Source organism: Patagioenas fasciata, chromosome W (assembly GCF_037038585.1).
Source record: "Patagioenas fasciata isolate bPatFas1 chromosome W, bPatFas1.hap1, whole genome shotgun sequence".
NCBI lineage: Eukaryota > Metazoa > Chordata > Aves > Columbiformes > Columbidae > Patagioenas > Patagioenas fasciata.
This window is the reverse complement of record NC_092559.1, coordinates 2,649,163-2,668,692: the sequence shown is the minus strand read 5'-3', so window position 1 is coordinate 2,668,692 and position 19,530 is coordinate 2,649,163. Positions and strand designations below refer to the sequence as shown.

General features: G+C 46.4%; 1 long non-coding RNA gene across 1 annotated transcript; it reads left to right on the top strand.

The window, feature by feature from the left end:
• Nucleotides 1-8,616: 8,616 nt before the first annotated feature.
• Nucleotides 8,617-14,355, top strand: LOC139826356 (uncharacterized). Its single transcript, XR_011736306.1, has 3 exons — nt 8,617-8,664; nt 11,978-12,178; nt 13,549-14,355. It is a non-coding gene; the product is annotated as an uncharacterized lncRNA (long non-coding RNA).
• The last annotated feature ends 5,175 nt before the right edge of the window (nt 14,356-19,530 follow it).

The window sequence follows — 19,530 nt, the reverse complement described above, 5'->3', positions numbered from 1 at the left end:
TTGGTCGGGCTTGAAGTAGTCAGGCAGTTGTACTAGATGGTGGTTGTAGGTCCCTTCCAACTGGAATAAATAATTAAAAAAAAAAAGCTAAATTACACATACTAAAGGAGTCTTGGACAAAAGTCATGACTTTTTACATTCAGTTCCTGTTTTCCAACTCCCCTCCTCAATCTCCCCACACACCACTCCCTCTTAATGTTGGAGGGGCTGCGTAGGTGATTAATCATATCACAGAAGTGCGAGCTGAGCTGGCTGCTTCAGAAGCCCCTTTAATTATCTGGCAAATCCAAATTATGCATTACATATGGTTTTAATTCAAATACCTTTCTGCAGTTGTGCAAGAAACTGCAGGGAGTCCAGCTTAGAAGTACAAAATGATATTGCTTTTGTATTTTACATCTATATTGTATTTATTTCAAAAATTCCTTATTCCTTATCAACCTTTCAAAGGAATAAATGTGAATTTCAATAACTTAAATTAATGTAATTTTTAATGAGATATTGCACGCATTTCATAGTAATCTATTTTTAGAATCATATATATGTATTTCTGGTGGTTGCCAGATATTCTAGCTCAAGAAATAAACCCTGAAAATTCCATGTCTGCTTATGTAGCTATTTTAGTTCCAGCAAAATAAAATTGAGTAAAACAGTGAAAAAGAGTTGTTTTTGCAGCTTTGTACAGTCAGTTCTTCCCTAAACATGTTGAAATGCATCATTCTGTCTTGCCGGGGTTTTTTGTTTTCCCAAAATTAATAGACACCTACCTGTTGCTGAACCGGTACCTGCTGTACTACCTGTGTGGGCACTGCTGCCTGGCCAGCCACAGATGCCTGTAAATTCACAGTCGAACCTGTGTCCGACCCAGTCTCTGATGTCTGCATCGTGGTCTCTGAATAAAATTAAAATGTAAAATTAAAAGTTCAGCACAAACTTCTTTGCTTTTTGTCACTTATCCTTGTTTGGATCTTAAAAGAAGGATATTCACCCAAAATCCCATGTGGGGATTAGCTAAAGATTGTTTCGCATACTATTACATGAGTACATGGAGATGCTTAATTTATTTTTCCTTTTTTAAAATGATGCTTTAAAATATTAGAAAATTCATATTACATATTATTGCTTTGTCTAATCTAAGGTCTGCTTAGAGCTTGTAGCACATCAAGAAGAGAATACTATAAGCTTTGGACTTCATGGTTTTTGTCTGCAAATACATTTATCAAATCAGAAGCAATGTGCACACAAACCTACTTACTGCTTTGAGGTAAAGAACTTTCAGAAAAAAATCCATTCACAGGCCTGATTCTTCTCTAACTACACTTGTATACGTTAGCTGCAACTATTGTCAAATTTTGATAGGAGGCTCAAAACCTTATACCATGTAAAGATGACACACTTTAAGCTACCGATATGCACGAAAATAATTAATTCTAGAAGCTGCACATATAAATGTTTACTTCTTAATTAAGCATGCCTTCACAAAAAGACTTGCAATAATAAATGCAATTAAACTGAACAATGGAAACATTTCATACCAACTCATCACAATTCTAAAGAACTAAGAGAGTAATTTCTATAGTAATCACAATACAAGTAAATTACAGTACCTCTAATATTGTCAGCTTTCAGAAAGAACTAACATACACTGAAAAAGTGTACTGTAAGAACACAATGGGTAAAATATGCAACACCAGGAATTTCTCTCTTCATTTTCTTCCTGAAACAGTTAAAATCCTTATGTGCTGAAATATTCAAGGTTCTCTCTTACCTTCCTTGCACTCAAAATATCTTATTTAATAATGTAAATGAACAGAAACTTTTCTGGCTTATTTATGTGACTTAAGGAACAACTCATAAAAACCAGAAATCAGTCAAAGTCCTCCCATCAGCTTGTAAATGGCTACCCATTCTTCAAAGCTGTCCTTCCTCTGGTTTACTGAGTTGCACTATAAATTCTTCATATTCAAATGCTGAGTTAAAGCTCTAGCAGGTGACAGAATGAGGGGCTGCAACATGAAAAGAAGACCCTGAAAAAGCATTTTAAAGGTCATAGTGAAAAAGTAACTCAAGTAAGCTTGCTTTAGCAGAAAGTGTTACCCCTATCAAAATAGTGAGGCACACACTAGGAAAGTACATGAGATTGTGGCACTGACATTTTTAAGAGGAATATTCAAAATCTGGATAGACCATAGAAATGCTCCAACAACAAAGGAAAACGCCTTACAAAACAAACCAAACCAAACAAACAAAAAAACCCAACCAAAAAAAGAATCCACAAACTATTTAGAGTATCAGAAAGAAGACTGAGGATGACTTACACATACTATGAATTAGAGAATTCCTCAATTTTGCACAGAATCGTTCAGGTTGGAAGGGACCTCTTGAGATCACCTAGTCCAACCTCCCTGCTCAAAACAGGGTCACCTAGAGCAAGTTGCTCAGGGCCATGTCCAGTTGGGTTCTTAATATCTCCAAGGATAGAGACTCCACAACATCTTTGGACAACCTGATACAGTTCTTGACTATCCTCACAGTAAAAAAAGTGTCTTTGAGCATTCATATGTGCCCATGGTCTGTTGTCCTGTCAATGAGCACCACTGAGAAGAGTCTTACTCCCTCATCTTCACTCCCTCCCATCAGGTATTTATATACAATGATGAGATCCTCCCTGAGCCTTTTTTCCTTCAGGCTGAATACTCCTAGCTCTCTCCACTTCTGATATGGCAGATGCTCCAGTCCCTTAATCATCTTTGTGGCCCTTTGTTGGACTTGCTCAAGTAAATCCATGCCTTTCTTGTACTGAACATGGTTCTCCAGATGCAGCCTCACTAGCACTGAGTAGAGAGGAAGGATCTACCTTGACCTCCAAGCAATGCTCTTCCGAATGCAGCCAGGGATACTGTTGGCCTTTTTTTGCCACGACAGTGCATTGCTGGCTCACATTCAGCTTCTTGTCCATGAGGATACCCATTTCCTTCTCTGCAAAGATACTTTTTAGTTAATCAGCCTGCAGCCTGTACTGGTGCCTGGGCTAAGTCCTCCCCAGACACAGGACTTAGCATTCCCACTTGTTGAACTTCATGAGATTTCCCTCTGCCCAGTTCTCCAGCCTGTCAAGGTACCTCTGAATGGCAGAACAGCCATCTGGTCTATCAACCGCTCCTCCCAATTCTGTATCATCTGAAAACTTGCTGAGGATGCACTCTGTCCTATTTTCCAGGTCACTAATGAAGATATCAAAAAGTATTAGCTCCAGTATAGACTCCTGGGGGACACCACTAGTGACTTGTTGCCAACTGAAATTTGTGCCGCTGATCACAACCCTCTGCGTCTGGTCATTCATCCAGTTTCAGTCGACTTCACTGGTTGCCTCATTGTAGAAGGCTTATCAGGTTGGTCAGGCATGATTTCCCATTCATAGATTCATACTGACTCCTACCAGATACCTTCCTGTCCTTCAGTTTCCAGGTGAGGCTGACCAGCCTGTAGTTCCCCAGATCTTCCTTCTTGCTTTTCTTGAAGACTGGAATGATATTTGCTCCCTTCCACTTGTCAGAAACCTCTTCCAATCACCATGACCATTCAAAGATAATTGGTCTTTAATAGTCAGAACAGTTGTGCTCCAGGTACCCAGCCCCTTGAACCAGAAGACAGGGATGGGGAACAGTATGAAGCCCAAATAATCCAAGGGGAAATGGTTAGTAACCTGCTATACCACTTGGACACCCACAAGTCTATGGGGTCAGATGGGATACACCCAAGGGTGCTGAGGGAGCTGGCAGAGGTGATCACTGAGCCGCTTTCCATTATCTGCCAGTAATCTTGGCTAAATGGGGAGGTCCCATTTGACTGGAAGTTGGCTAACATGACACCCATCTACAAGAAGGGCCGGAATGACAATCTGGGGAACTACAGACCTGTCAGTCTAACCTCGGTGCTGGGCAACATCATGGAGCAGATGATCTTGAGTAACATCACACGGCACATACAAGACAACCATATGATCAGGCCTAGTCAACATGGGTTTATGAAAGGCAGGTCCTGTTTGACCAACCTGATCTCCTTCTATGGCAAGGTGACCCACCTAGTATCACAGTATCACAGTATGTTTGGGATAGGAAGGGACCTCAAAAGATCATCTAGTCCAATCCCCCTGCTGGAGCAGGAACGCCTAGGAGAGGTCGCACAGGAATGTGTCCAGGCGGGCTTTGAATGTCTCCAGGGAAGGAGACTCCACAACCTCCCTGGGTAGCCTGTTCCAGTGCTCTGTCACCCTCACTGAGAAGAAGTTCTTTCTCAAATTTAAGTGGAACCTCTTGTGTTCCAGCTTGATCCCATTACCCCTTGTCCTATCATTGTTTGCCACTGAGACGAGCCTGGTTCCATTCTCGTGGCACTCACCCTTTATATATTTATAAACATTAATAAGGTCACTCCTCAGTCTCCTCTTCTCCAAGCTAAAGAGACCCAGCTCCCTCAGCCTTTCTTCATAAGGGAGGTGCTCCACTCCCTTAATCATCTTTGTTACCCTACGCTGGACCCTCTCCAGCAGTTCCCTGTCCTTCTTGAACTGAGGGGCCCAGAAGTGGACACAATATTCCAGATGGGGTCTCACCAGGGCGGAGTAGAGGGGAAGGAGGACCTCTCTCGATCTACTGACCACCCCCCTTGTAATACACGCGAGGATGCCATTGGCCTTCCTGGCCACAAGGGCCCAGTGCTGTCTCATGGTCATCCTGTTGTCCACCAGGACCCCCAGGTCCCTTTCCCCTACACTGCTCTCTAATAGGTCATTCCCCAACCTAAAGTCCAGGGTTGCAATTCTACTTGCTGTTCTGTTCCTGCCACACGAGATGCTGAACTCCACCATCTCGTGCTCACTGCAACCCAGGCAGCCCTCAACCTTTACTGCTTTGACCAGACCCTCTTTGTTAGTGAGGATGAGATCCAGCAGTGCACCTCTCCTAGTTGGCTCCTCCACCATCTGCATGAGGAAGTTATCATCAATGCACTGGAGGAACCTCCTGGACTGTGGCTGGCTGGCTGAATGGTCCTTCCAGCAAACATCGGGGAAGTTAAAATCACCCACAAGAACCAGGGCCTGTGACTGTGAGGCCACTCTCAGCTGCACATAGAAGGCCTCATCAAGTTCCTCAGCCTGATCTGGTGGCCTATAATAGACACCTACAACAGTATCACCCCTGCCAGCCTGCCCCTTGATCCTGACCCATACACTCTCAACTCGTTCCTCATCCGCTCCTGGGCAGAATTTAGTACATTGCAGTTGCTCTCTCACATAGAGAGCAACTCCACCACCACGCCTGGCTGGCCTGTCTTTCCTGAAAAGGGCATAGCCATCCATGACCACATTCCAGTCATGTGAACTGTCCCACCACGTTTCTGTGATTGCCACCAGATCATAATCTCCCGACCGAACATAGGATTCTAACTCCTCCTGCTTATTCCCCATGCTGCGTGCATTGGTGTACAGGCATTTCAGGGAGCGAGCAGAGCACAGCAATTTCTCCCTAGGGGCACAGGAGGCCACCCGGTCCTCATCCGTTTTAGAATGCTGCCCCACTGGGACAAGCCCAGCTACAACCCCATCCCCCTTCGAGCCTAGTTTAAAGCTCTCCAAATGAGCCCAGCTAATTCCTGCCCCAGCATCCTTTTGCCCCTGCGAGATAAACCTTTCCCGCGTAACACTGTCCGGACTGGAGTCTTATAAAACCAGCCATTATCAAAAAAACCAAAGCCCTGCCTGTAGCACCAGTCTTGCAGCCAACCATTTAGAGATTGAATTTTCCCATTCCACCCCACATCGTCACTTGAAGAGGGAAGGAGTGAAGAGAAGATCACTTGAGCCCCTGAGTCTTTCACCATCCTTCCCAAGACCTTGAAATCGTTCTTCATTCCCCTCAGACTACGGGAAGCAGCTTCCTCCCCATCTGTCTGGAAGACCAGCAGCGGGTAGTAGTCTGTTGGGTGCACCAGTCTGGGGAGTTCTCTAGCAATATCCTTGATCCGGGCTCCAGGTAGACTACAGACTTCCCTAAGATGAGGGTCAACCCTGCATATTGGGCCCTCTGTTCCTTTCAGAAGGGAATTTCCTATTACAATCACCCTTCTTTCTTTCTTATCAGAGGCAGTCTTAAGTTGTGTAGTCAACCGTCTCTTCCTATGTGATCTTGTAGGCAGGCTTGGCACCACCTCCTCACCTACCTCTTCTTCAAGATCCAGGGCCTCAAACCTATTACGGAGGGGCCCCTGGGGAGGCAAAGCAGGCAGGGAGGGGGGCTGCCCGTGATGCCGAACTGGAATACGCTTCCAACCCTCGTCTTCTTTTAGGTCCCTTACCTCTGCCCGACAGCGACAAGGGTGGGGCTGTCTCAGGACCTCCGCCTCTGTCCGAGAGGGCAGGAGGTCCATCTCCTTTTCGGGGGTACCTCCCTGGGGCCTTTCCGACTGGCACGTCAGGGTGTTACTCCACCAGTCGATCTCCCTTTCGCACTCCCTGATGGACCTCAGCGTCTCAACCTCCTCCTTAAGTTTCACAACCATGTCGAGCAGATCTTGCACCTGCTCACACCTCACACAAGTAGAGTGCTGGCCTCCCTCCCCTGGCAGCAGCAGGCTCTGGCACTCCCTGCAGCCGGAGACCTGAACAGCCACCGTTCGGGACAGAACCTCAGTCTGCGTTGCCACCGTCTTTTTGAGACAAGCTCTCCTTCTGGAGGCGACCATGGTCATCAGCAGTCTGGGACGCTAGCAATAGGTCGGAGGGAATGACAAGCAACAAGTGCTCTCTGCACCCCACTGCACAAGCTGCCACACCCGCTGCACAAGCTGGTGGCTCCTCTCTGCACCTGGTGGGCAGCCAGTAGACCAGTAGATTAGGTAAAGGCTCTGGATGTTGTATACCTAGACTTCAGTAAAGCCTTTGACACCGTATCCCACAGCATTCTCCTGGAGAAGCTGGCAGCTCACGGCCTGGATGGGTATACTCTTAGATGGATAAAGAACTGGCTGGAGGACCGACCCTAAAGAGTTGTGGTGAACGGAGCCGAATCCATTTGGCGGCCGGTCACGAGTGGTGTTCCCCAGGGCTCAATATTGGGGCCAGTTCTGTTTAATCTCTTGATCAATGATCGGAATGAAGGGATTGAATCCACCCTTAGTAAGTTTGCAGATGACACCAAATTGGGTGGGAGTGTTGATCTGCTGGAGGGTAGGAAGACCATACAGAGGGAACTGGACTGGCTGGATCGTTGGGCTGAGGTCAATTGTCTGAGGTTTAACAAGGCCAAGTGCTGGGTCCTGCACTTGGGTCACAACAACCCCAGGCAGCGCTACAGGTCCGGGGAAGAGTGGCTGGGAAGCTGCCTGGCAGAGAGGGATCTAGGGGTGTTGATTGACAGTTGGCTGAATATAAGCCAGCAGTGTGTCCAGGTGGCCAAAAAGACCAATGGCATCCTGGCGTGTATCAGGAATAGTGTGGCCAGCAGGACTAGAGAAGTGATTGTGCCACTGTACTGGGCACTGGTGAGGTCCCACCTTGAATTTTGTGTTCAGTTTTGGGCCCCTCATCATAAGAAGAACATTGAGGTACTAGAGAGAGTGCAGAGGAGGGCGACGAAGCTGGTGAGGGGCCTGGAGCACAAGTCTTATGAGGAGCAGTTGAGGAAACTGGAGCTGTTTAGCCTGGAGAAAAGGAGGCTGAGGGGAGACCTTATTCCTGTCTACAGCTACCTGAAAGGAGGCTGTAACATGGAGAGTGTTGGTCTCTTCTCCCAAGTAGCAAGTGATAGGACAAGAGGAAATGGCCTCAAGTTGCACCAGGAGAGGTTTAGACTGGATATTAGGAAAAAATTCTTCATAGAAAGGGTTGTCAGGCATTGGAACAGGCTGCCCAGGAAAGTGGTGGAGTCACCAACCCTGGAGGTGTTTAAAAGGTGTTTAGATTAGGTTCTTAGGGACATGGTTTAGTGCTAGAGTTAGGTTAGTTTATGGTTGGACTTGATGATCCTGAGGGTCTCTTCCAACTGAAATGATGCCATGATTCTATGAAGAGTGGTCCGACAATAACATCAGCCAGCTCCCTCAGCACTCGTAGGTGCAACACATCAAGCCCCATGGTCCATCTGTATAAGTGCTCTTATACATGGTCCTCCTCCATGGAGGGTAAATCTTCCTTGCTCCAGACTTTCCCTCTGGTCTCAGGGGCATCGAGTGCCTCAACCTTATGCATATAATTTGTCACCAATTCCCCCGCCCTATTCAGTAGCAGGCAACATTTTCCCCAGTCTTCCTTTTGCTGTTTTTGAACTCGTAGAATCCTTTCTTGTTGCTAATGCATCTATTGATCAGCATTACATTTTGTAGTGGACCTGTCTGGGATAGAGTTAACTTTCCTCAAAGCTGCCCATATGGTGCTATGCTTTGCATTTGTGGCTAGAACAGTGTTAATGATAGACCAGTGTTTTGGCTATTGCTGGGTCAGTCGAGATGGGGTTAATTTTTACACTGCCAGGACATCTGGGTATTAGATACCATATAAGGTCATGCTCAGTTATAAAGGCAAGGAGTCAGAGAGGTGGTCTCTCTTATGCTGGCGGAGCTGGGCTGGCCAGGTTGGGTCGATTCCCTCTCGACTACGACCACACAGTTTGGTGCTTTTGTATTGCGGCTTGGGGCCGGGGGGGAGGGCGGTTTCAACGCGAGCTGTGGCTGGGACCACGGGGGAGTTTCAGCGTGAGCTGTGATCGGGATCCTACTTGTCCCTTCGAGGGAGAGGGTCTGCCGTAGCAGGGCTGCCACGCGTGGATCGGGTTGTGCTGTGTGCCCATAGCTTTTTTAGATTCTTTCATTATTGTTGCTATTAATGCTTGTTTGGTTTGTTTGTTTTTTGTTTTTTGTTTTGTTTTTTTGTTTTGTTTTTTTGTGTTGTTTTGTTGGTTTTGGGTTCGTTTGTTGTGTTTTTTTTTTTTTCCTCCACTGTTCCGTTAAAGTCTTTACCCCAATCCATAAGTTTTGCCTTTTTTTTCTGATTCTCCTCCCCATCCCACTGGGGGCAGGGGAGGGGTGAGTGAGCGGCACGTGGTTTTAGCTGCCGGGTGGGGGAGGGGGGGGGCTGGGGCTAAACTACGATAGTCCTTTTTGGTGAACCAGGTAGGAGAAACAAAGGGTTGGGACAATGACAGAGCTGACCAGAGTGTGTTCAAGTTTACTATATTAGGTAAGTGGTCACGAGGTTTCTTTCTTTGTCCATGCGGCTGTTTCATCTGAATTCCTACATGCCCTATGTGTTGCCTGCAGTGCTGTTTGTTACATCTGGGAAAAGGATTAGGTTTATCATGTTGCTGTCCTGTGTAATATCAACCTCTGATATTGTGATTTCATTTCTTACACGCCTTTATTGGTAGTTTTGTAAGATCTTGTTGATATTTCCATACCTCGGGCGCCATCTCTCGGAATTGATTAGCAATTGCACCCGGTCTATGGAGAAGACGGAGGGGGGAGAATTTTACCCTGTTTCTTCACCTCTCTTTTCTCCTCCAGCTCAGGTGCAACAGTTTTTGAGGATTTTGGACACTCTGGGGATATTTAAGCTAGCATGCTCTTGTTGCTATGTCTCCTGAATGTGTGTTAGGTCATATACAGGGTTACAAAAGGATGTGTTCAGAATATCACCCATAGATTTGCCCCAAGTTTGGATGGTCATGGGGGGAATGGCATGTGGGAAAATATGGGCAGGTATCTAGAGAATTTCTCACCTCTGACGGTTTGGAATTTCACTCCTGAACAACTACTGGACCCTCATGAGGTGACAATATTTAAAAGGAAAATGTTCTGGCTGTTCCAAAGAAGCACAACTTACCACACTGTGCTGGGCCCTGGCCAGTATCTATCAAACACTGCTCAACACCATGCAGCACTCCCAGGGGGAAGAGAGGAATAACAAACCAACAGGCACTGTGGCTACTCCCACCCTCATGCCAAACATTGCAGTTGCTCAAACCCTAGTGACAGGCACTGTGGCTACCCAGACCCAGGCAGCAGATGCTGCAGCTAAATCAGAGAACCAACCCATGTCTGTATCAGTTGCCCCTATACAGAAGAAGAAATACACAAATAAATCAGTTCACTTAGTGAGGAAAGATGATGATCCAGCCCCATCGCAAGAACAAGAGGAGGAGGCAGAACCAGAGATAATCACCCAATCTCTATCCCTGGGTGAGCTGTGGGATATGCAAAAGGATTTCAGCCACCAGAATGGCAAGCACATCATTGCTTGGCTGCTCTGATGTTGGGATAATGGGGCTGGTAGCTTGGAATTAGAGGGTAGGGAGGCCAAGCAACTAGGATCCCTGTCTAGGGAAGGGGGCATTGACAAGGCGATTGGGAAAAAGACACAAACCCTCAACCTCTAGAGGCGACTTCTGTTAGGTGTGAAGGAAAGGTACCTCTTCAAGGAAGATGTTACCTGTCACCTAGGCAAGTGGACTACAATGGAGAAAGGTATCCAGTACTTGAGGGAATTAGCTGTTCTAGAGGTGATTTATAATGACCCAAATAATGAGTATTTACCCACAGATCCCGATGAAATCCAATGCACACAACCCATGTGTTAGAAGTTCCTGCAGAGTGTACCATTGTCCTATGCCAGCTCATTGGCAGTAATGTCCTGGAAAAAAGGTGAGGAACGAACGGTGGATGATGTGGCTGGCCACGTCCAGTGATATGAAGGAAGTCTCTCTTCCTCCCTGTGAGCTTGCGTCTTGGCTGTGGAGAAACTGCCAGACATGCTAGCTGAAAAATTATCCCAAGAGTTCCAGCATTTCAAAGACAAGTTCTGCTCCTTACCTGTATGGCCTAGAGTCTCAGCTACTCGGAATGAGCATTTTTCCGATCAAGAGAAAGAATATAAAGGGTATACAAAACAGGGCACCCTGTGTTTTTTCCTGCATAACCGTGGAGAAGACGTGAGGAGGTGGGATGGGAAACCTACCTCAGTCCTAGAGGCACAGGTACATGAGTTGCAAGGAAAGACAACCACAAGAGGGGATTCTGCCAGGGAACATGCTGCTCCAGTTACTAGTGGGCAGTTCCCCAGACAGAGCAGAAGAGCTGATCTTGCCTCTGACCCTCTTGAAGGGGCTTCAGATTCATTCTTGAAAAAAGGAAACAATGAATACTATGACCAGGACTAGAGGGGCCCCGCCTCCAGCCAGGTGGAGAAGAGTGATAACTGGGTTTATTGGACTGTATGGATTCAGTGGCCTGGAACATCAGACCCACAAGAGTACAAGGGTCTACTGAACACCAGGGTACTCTAATTCCATCAGACTATGATGGGGTAGAACCCATCAGCATTTCTGGAGTAACTGGGGGATCCCAGCAGTTGACTGTATTAGATGCTGAGGTGAGTTTGGAAAGGACTGGCAAAAGCATCCCATTGTGACTGGCCCAGATGCTCCGTGCATCCTTGGTATAGACTACCTTAGGAGAGGGTATTTTAAGGACCCAAAAGGGTGGGCTTTTGGCATAGCAGCCATGGAGACACAGGACATTAAACAGCTTTCTACCTTGCCCAGTCTCTCAGAGGACCCTTCTGTTGTAGGGTTGCTGAGGGTCAAAGACCAGCAGGTGCCGATTGCTACCACGATAGTGCACCAGTGGCAATATCGCACCAACCGAGACTCCCTGATTCCCATCCATAAGTTGATTAATCAACTGGAGAGCCAAGGAGTGATCCATAAGACTCACTCACCCTTCAACAGTCCCATTTGGCCAGTGCGGAAGTCCAACGGAGAGTGGAGACTAACAGTAGACTATTGTGGCCTGAATTAAGTCATGCCACCATTAAGTGCTGCCATGCTGGACATGCTAGAGCTGCAATATGAACTGGAGTCAAAGGCAGCCAAGTGGTAAGCCACAACTGACATTGCTAATGTGTTTTTCTCTATTCCTTTGGCAGCAGAGTGCAGGCCACAGCTTGCTTTCACCTAGAGGGGTGTCCAGTACACCTGGAATCAACTGCCCGAGGGGCATAAACACAACTCCACCATTTGCCATGGACTGATCCAGACTGCACTGGAGCAGGGTAAAGCTCTGGAACACCTGCAGTATACTGACATCATCCTATGGGGTGACACAGCAGAGGAAGTTTTTGAGAAAGGTGAGAGGGTAATCCAAATTCTTTTGCAAGCTGGTTTTGCTATAAAACAAAGTAAGGTCAAGGGACCTGCACAGGAGATCCAGTTTTTAGGAGTGAGATGGCAGGACAAATGTTGTCAGATCCCAATGGATATGGTCAACAAAATAGCAGCTGTGTCTGCACCAACTAATAAAAAAGAAACACAGACTTTCTTGGGGGTTGTGGGTTTTTGGAGAATGCACATTCCAAGCTACAGTCAGACTGTGAGCCCTCTTTATCAAGTCACCCAGAGGAATGATTTTGAGTGCTGCCCAGCTAGAGAATCTGCCTGTAAGAGTGCACCACATAGATGCCTATGGGCCTAAAAGTCGGTCCACTGAACAACCAGCAGGTGGACCAAGCTGCCCAAATTAATGTGGCTCAGGTAGATTTGGACTGGCAACACAAAGGTGAATTATTTATAGCTCAGAGGGCCCATGATGCCTCAGGTCATCAAGGAAGGCATGCAACATATAGATGGGCTTGTGATCGAGGGGTGGACTCGACCATGGACACTATTGCACAGGTTATTCACAAATGTGAAACGTGTGTTACAGTCAAGCAAGCCAAGCGGTTAAAGCCTGTTGTGGTATGGGGGGCAATGGCTGAAGTATAAATATGAGGAGGCCTGGCAAATTGACTATATTACACTCCCACAAAGCCAACATGGCAAGCGCCATGTGCTTACAATGGTGGAAGCAACCACTGGATGGCTGGAAACATAAACCGTGCCCCATGCCACTGCCTGGAACACTATCCTGGGCCTTGAAAAGCGAGTCCTATGGTGACATGGCACCCCAGAGAGAACTGAGTCAGACAATGGGACTCATTTCCGGAACAACCTCATAGACACTTGGACCAAAGAGCATGGCATTGAGTGGGTGTATCACATCCCATATCATGCACCAGCCTCTGGGAAAATCAAATGGACTCTTAAAGACTACACTAAGAGCAATGGGTGGTAGAACTTTTAATAACTGGGATTCAAATTTAGCAAAGGCCACCTGGTTAGTTAACACTAGGGGATCTACCAATTGAGCTGGCCTCGCCCAATCAAAGCTTCCACACACTGTAGAAGGGGATAAAGTCCCTGTGGTGCACATGAAGAATGTGTTGGGGAAAACAGTCTGGGTTACTCTTGCCTTGAGCAAAGGCAAACCCATCTGTGGGATTGCTTTTGCTCAGGGACCTGGGTGCACTTGGCAGGTAATGCTGAAGGTTGGAGGAGTCTGATGTGTACCTCAGGGGGATTTGATTCTGTGTGAGAACACTCCCGTGATGTGAATTTTATGACGGTAATTGCTGCATAATACTATACACCAGACTAACAATATTCAGTAAGTGTCTTTCAGGTTATTGAAGAATGAACTTGAACAAAACTCAAGAAAGGGCAGCAATGATGGAACCAGAGCTGGCTCCAATAACTGGTATCCAGCCATCTCCTTGAGGTCGATGCCTTTGACATGCAAACTGTGACCATGAACTATGCTTTCCAGATGCAGCATGCAGTAATACAACACTCCAACATGACACTCCATCTTTCCTGCCTATCCTGATAGAGTCCAAAATCATGGACTCGATGAACATTTCAAAGGAATGAGATAATGTCATGAACTAAGGGAGAAAATATCTGTGTGTGTATGTGTATATATATATGTGTGTATTTATATGTATTTAAGGTGGTAGTAATTAGTTGAAGCACGTGTGACCTGAGCATGACATAAATGGTATAGAATAAAGGGTGGAATGTGCTGGGTCAGTCGAGATGGGGTTAATTTCTACACTGCCAAGACATCAGGGTATTAGATACCATATAAGGTGATGCTCAGTTATAAAGGCAAGGAACTGGGGGGGGTGATCTCCCTCTTGCTGGCTTGGGCCAGATTGGGTCAATTCCCTCTTGACCAGTGGTTTGGTGCTTTTGTATTTTGGGTGAGTCACGGCTTGGGGACAGGGAGGCAGTTTCAGCACGAGCTGTGGCTGGCGCAACAGGAGAGTTTCAGTGTGAGCTGTGGTCAGGATCCCATTTGTCCCTTTAGAGGGGGGGGTCTGCCGTGGCTGCCACATGGTGGGACTGCCGCATGGATCGGGTTCTGCTGTGTGTTCATAGCTTTTTTAGGTTCTTTCATTGGTTTTGTTACTGCTTGGATTTCATGTGTGTGTGGTTCTTTTTTTTTTTTTTTGTGGGTTGTTTTGTTGTTTTTTTTTTCCCCTTTCCTCTGTTCTGTTAAATTGTTTTTATCCGAACCCAGGAGTTTTGCCTTTGTTTTCTGATTCTCCTCCCCATCCCACTGGGGGTGGGAGGGGTGAGCAAGCAGTACATGGTTTTAGCTGCTGGCTAGGGTTCTGGGGCTAAACTATGACACTGAGCAGTATTCACATAGCATCAAAGCTTTCCAACTCCCCAGCCTCCCTTACCAGGCAGGGCCAGTAGGCTGGTGGTGAGCAAGAGGTTGGGAGGGGCCATAGCCATTACAGCTGACCCCAAATGACCAAAGGGATATTCCATACCATATTACATTGTGCTCAGCAAAAAAGCTCACATAAGGGGGCGGGGGGGTGTGGGGTGTGTGATATGACACTCATGATTATGGTATTTGTCTTAGCAAGCAACTGTTAAGCACGTTGAAGCTTTGCTTTCCAAGAAGTGGCTGGACATCTCCTGGATGACCAATGAGGAGTAGTGAATTAATTCCTCTTTTTGCTTTCTTTGCTCACACACCTTTTGTTTTTCTTCTTAAACTGCCATTATCTTGATCCACAAGTCTTTTCACCTTCTGTTTTCCCCCCATCCCATAGGAGAAGGTAGTGAGCAAGAAGGAGGGTGGGTGTTTGGCTGCTGCTCAGAGTCAACCCATGACATACCTGTTTCCCTGAAAATAAGACAGGGTCTTATATTAATTTTTGCTCCAAAACTTATTAATTTTTTACATGTATAGCTGCCTGGACACTATTTAAATGGATTTTTTTAATGAACTGTAACTATGGCTTATTTTTGGAGTAGGGCTTTGTGCTGTTTTGACTGAAAATTAGTTAATTTTCTTCATGCAGTTAGAAACCTTACTTTTTCATAGCTAGCACGGTTATTATTTAGACTTAGTTTGAGAACAAAGAGATAACACCCTGGGACAGAGTTAATCGTAGAATCCCAGAATGTCAGGGGTTGGAAGGGACCTGGAAAGCTCATCCAGTGCAATCCCCCCATGGAGCAGGAACACGCAGCTGAGGTTCCACAGGAAGGTGTCCAGGCGGGTTTGAATGTCTGTGGAGAAGGAGATTCCACAACCTCCCTGGGCAGCCTGGGCCAGTGTTCTGTTACCCTCACTGAGAAGAAGTTTCTTCTCAAATTTAAGTGGAACCTCTTGTGTTCCAGCTTAAACCCATTACCCCTTGTCCTACCATTGTTTGTCACCGAGAAGAGCCTGGCTCCATCCTCCTGACACTCACCCCTGACACATTAATAAGGTCACCCCTCAGTCTCCTCTTCTCCAAGCTAAAGAGACCCAGCTCCCTCAGTCTTTCCTCATAAGGGAGATGCTCCACTCCCTTCAGCATCTTGGTTGCACTACGCTGGACTCTCTCCAGGAGTTCCCTGTCCTTCTTCAACTGAGGAGCCCAGAACTGGACACAATATTCCAGGTGTGGTCTCACCAGGGCAGAGTAGAGAGGAAGGAGAACCTCTCTTGACCTACTAACCACCCCCCTTCTAATACACCCCAGGATGCCATTGGCCCTCTTGGCCACAAGGGCCCAGTACTGGCTCATGGTCATCCTGCTGTCCCCAGGACCCCCAGCTCCCTTTCCCCTACACTGCTCTCTAATGGATCATTCCCCAACTTATACTGGAACCTGGGGTTGTTCCTGCCCAGATGCAATACTCTACATTTGCCCTTGTTATATTTAATTAAATTTTTCCCCACCCAGCTCTCCAGCCTGTCCAGGTCTCTGGATGGCAGCACAGCCTCTGGCGTGTCAGCTAGTCCTCCCAGCTTGGTGTCATCTGCAAACTTGCTGATAGTACACTCTAGTCCCTCATCCAAGTCGTTGATGAATATATTGAACAGTACTAGCCCCAGCACCGACCCTTGAGGCACTGCACTAGATAGAGGCCTCCAACCAGACTCTGCCCCATTGACTACGACTCTCTGGCTTCTTTCCTTCAGCCAGTTCACAGTCCACCTCACTACCCAATCGTCCAGACCACACTTCCTCAGTTTAGCTATGAGAATGCTTTGGAAGACTGTGTCAAATGCTTTACTGAAGTCAAGGTAGACCACATCCACCGCCCTGCCATCATCTATCCACCTCGTTATGTCTTCATAAAAGACTATGAGGTTGGTCAAGCACGACTTCCCCTTGGTGAAGCCATGTTGACTGCCCCTAATGACCCTCTTATTCCTGATATGCCTTGAGATGGCACCAAGGATAAGTCGTTCCATTACTTTCCCAGGGATGGAGGTGAAGCTGACCGGTCTATAATTACCGGGTCTTCCTTCTTGCCCTTTTTGAAGACTGGGGTGACGTTAGCTTTGCTCCAGTCCTCAGGCACCTCTCCCGTCTCCCAAGACTTGGCAAAGATGATGGAGAGTGGTCCAGCAATTACTTCAGCCAGCTCCCTCAGCACCCGTGGGTGCATCCCATCTGGGCCCATGGATTTGTGGATGTTCAGATTGCCTAATTGTTCCTTAACCCAGTCCTCATCAACCAAGGCAAATTCTTGCACCGTCCCGATTTCCTCTGGGGCCTCAGGGGTACGGGGCTCCTCAGGACAGCCTCCGGCAGACTAGACAGAAACAAAGAAGGTATTCAGTAACTCTGCCTTCTCTGTATCTGTTTCTATTTTATATATATATTTACTAGTAGTGTATTAGTATTTTGTTATTTTATTAAATTGTGTTTATCTCAAAGTTTCTCCCTTCTCTTTCTATTCTCTCCCCTATTTGGGGGGAGGGGGGTGAGTGAGCGGCTATTGTGGTTGTATTGCTAGCTTGGGTTAAACCACAACAGGCTTATATTTTGAGCATCCTCAAAAATCCTGAAAAATCATGCTAGGGCTTATTTTCGGGTTAGGTCTTATTTTCAGGGAAATGGGGTATTTAATCAAGTATAATTGAGAGGTAGACACTGACCACACGAACCCCAGAAAGACGCCTATTTGTTATTTCTGGAAGAAAGCAACAGTTTTGTTTTGGGGGCTATGTTAAAAGTTTATACTGCCAAAAGGATTTAAAAAAAAAGAATAAAGTCTCAATTGACTGGAAAGAGATGAAGCATAAATAAAATAGAGAGTGTGAGAGAGAGTACTGAGGAGTGGGAGAGATGATAGCATGATGATAGAAATGAGTTGAGAGAGAAAGCTGATTATGAAGTTCAAGACAGTCGAGACCAGGAGATGAGTGAAGGCCAAAAAAGCCAAGAGATGTGATACCCAAGAGAGAACCAAGAGGAGATAGACAAGAGAAAGGAAACAGAAGAGGGAGAGACAAGAGATGGGGGAGATAAAGAAGACAGATGATGGACAAGAGACAGATGAGGTGGATGATTGAGACGAGAGACAGAGGAGGCAGATGATAGAGATGGGGCAGATGAGAGAAAGAAGACAGATGAGATACAGACTAGAGGTAGCCAAGGCGAGATGAGAAAGACCAGATGTGGATGGAGAGATGGGATAAAAGGGGTACATTGGGAGTAGAGGGGAGGGGGGGCATGAGAGCAATGAGATGAGACACACAAGAGATGAGAAAGGTGAGATGAGAGAGACAGAAGAGGAGAGATAGACATGAGACTATGAGATGAAACGAGCATGAAATGAGACAAGATAGGTCAGACAATACAAGAGTAGAGGGGTGAGCAATGAGAGAGAGATGAGAGTTGCAGAGGACAGGAAAGACAAGAGAGACAAGAGGAATGAGACATGAGATGAGATGACAGAGGAAGACAAAAGGGTGGCAAGAGGGAGGCAGTAGAGAGATGGGGGGGGGAGAGAGAGAGAGAGAGACAGATGGGTGGCGAGACAAGTGGCAATAGACAAGAGAGATGAGACATGAGACAAAATGAGATGCAAGAGGAAATGAGAGGTGAGAGACAAGAGACAATAGGAGTAGAGAGGAGAGACAAGGATGGAGAGGCAGGATGAAAGAGACAACAGAGGCCAGATGAGACAAGAGTAGAGGGGCCAAGAGGGGAGTAGGATGATAGAGATGAGTCTTGCAAGGGACATGAAAGATGAGAGAGATGGGAGAGAGGAGAAAGACAAGAGGGATAAGATGAGATGAGGGATAAGACGAGTCGAGAGGAGGGACAAGAAGAGAATTGAGATGAGATGACACGAGATGAGACAAAGCAAGACAAGAGGAGAGACAAGAGACTAGAGAGGAGATGAGATGGGATAAAAGGCGAGATGAGACGACGAGAGACAAGATGAGAGAGTAGAGAAGACACATGAGATGATAGGAGAGGGGAGACTAGGCAACAGACAATGAGATGAGATGAGATGAGATGAGATGAGATGAGATGAGATGAGATGAGATGAGATGAGATGAGATGATGAGATGAGAGACATGACACAAGAGACAAGATACAACAGATGAGACAAGGGATGGGATGAGGGATGAGACAAGACAATATAAAGAGATGAGAGGGTGATGAGGGAGGGGCGAGAGGGATAAGACAGAGACAAGACAGAAGAGACAAGAGAGGGAAGATGTGTGATGAGATGAGAGGAAAAATTAGATAAGACAAGAGACAAAGTGAGAAGCAACACGGAGACAAGAGGAGGCAGCAGACACGAAAGAAGAGACAGGATGATTTGAGATGAGAGACAAGATTAAAGATGAGAGACAGGAGATGAGACAGTAGAGACAGGATAGAAGAGACGAGAGGCTAGGCAAGGGGGAGCGACAGGGATACAGGATGAGAGAGACATAAGAGAGCTGAAAAGAGGGATGAGATGAGAGACAAGAGGAGGGACAAGAGATGAGAAGAAAGTTGAGATGAGACAAAGTGAGGAGAGAAAAAAAGACGAGGAAATGAGGTGAGAGGAAAGACATGAGGAAAGACAAAATGAGAGGCAAGACAAGAGATGAGAGGCAACAGGGAGACAAGAAATGAGAGAGGAGATGACAGGAGATGAGAGAGACGAATGATAAAAGATGAGATGAGATGAGATGAGATGAGATGAGATGAGATGAGATGAGATGAGATGAGATGAGATGAGATGAGATAGATGGAACAGAAAAGAGACAATAGATGAGAGAGACAAGGGATGAGCCCAGGGAAGAGATGAGAGAGATGGGAAAGAAGAGAGACAACAGATGAGAGAAGATGAGTGAGAT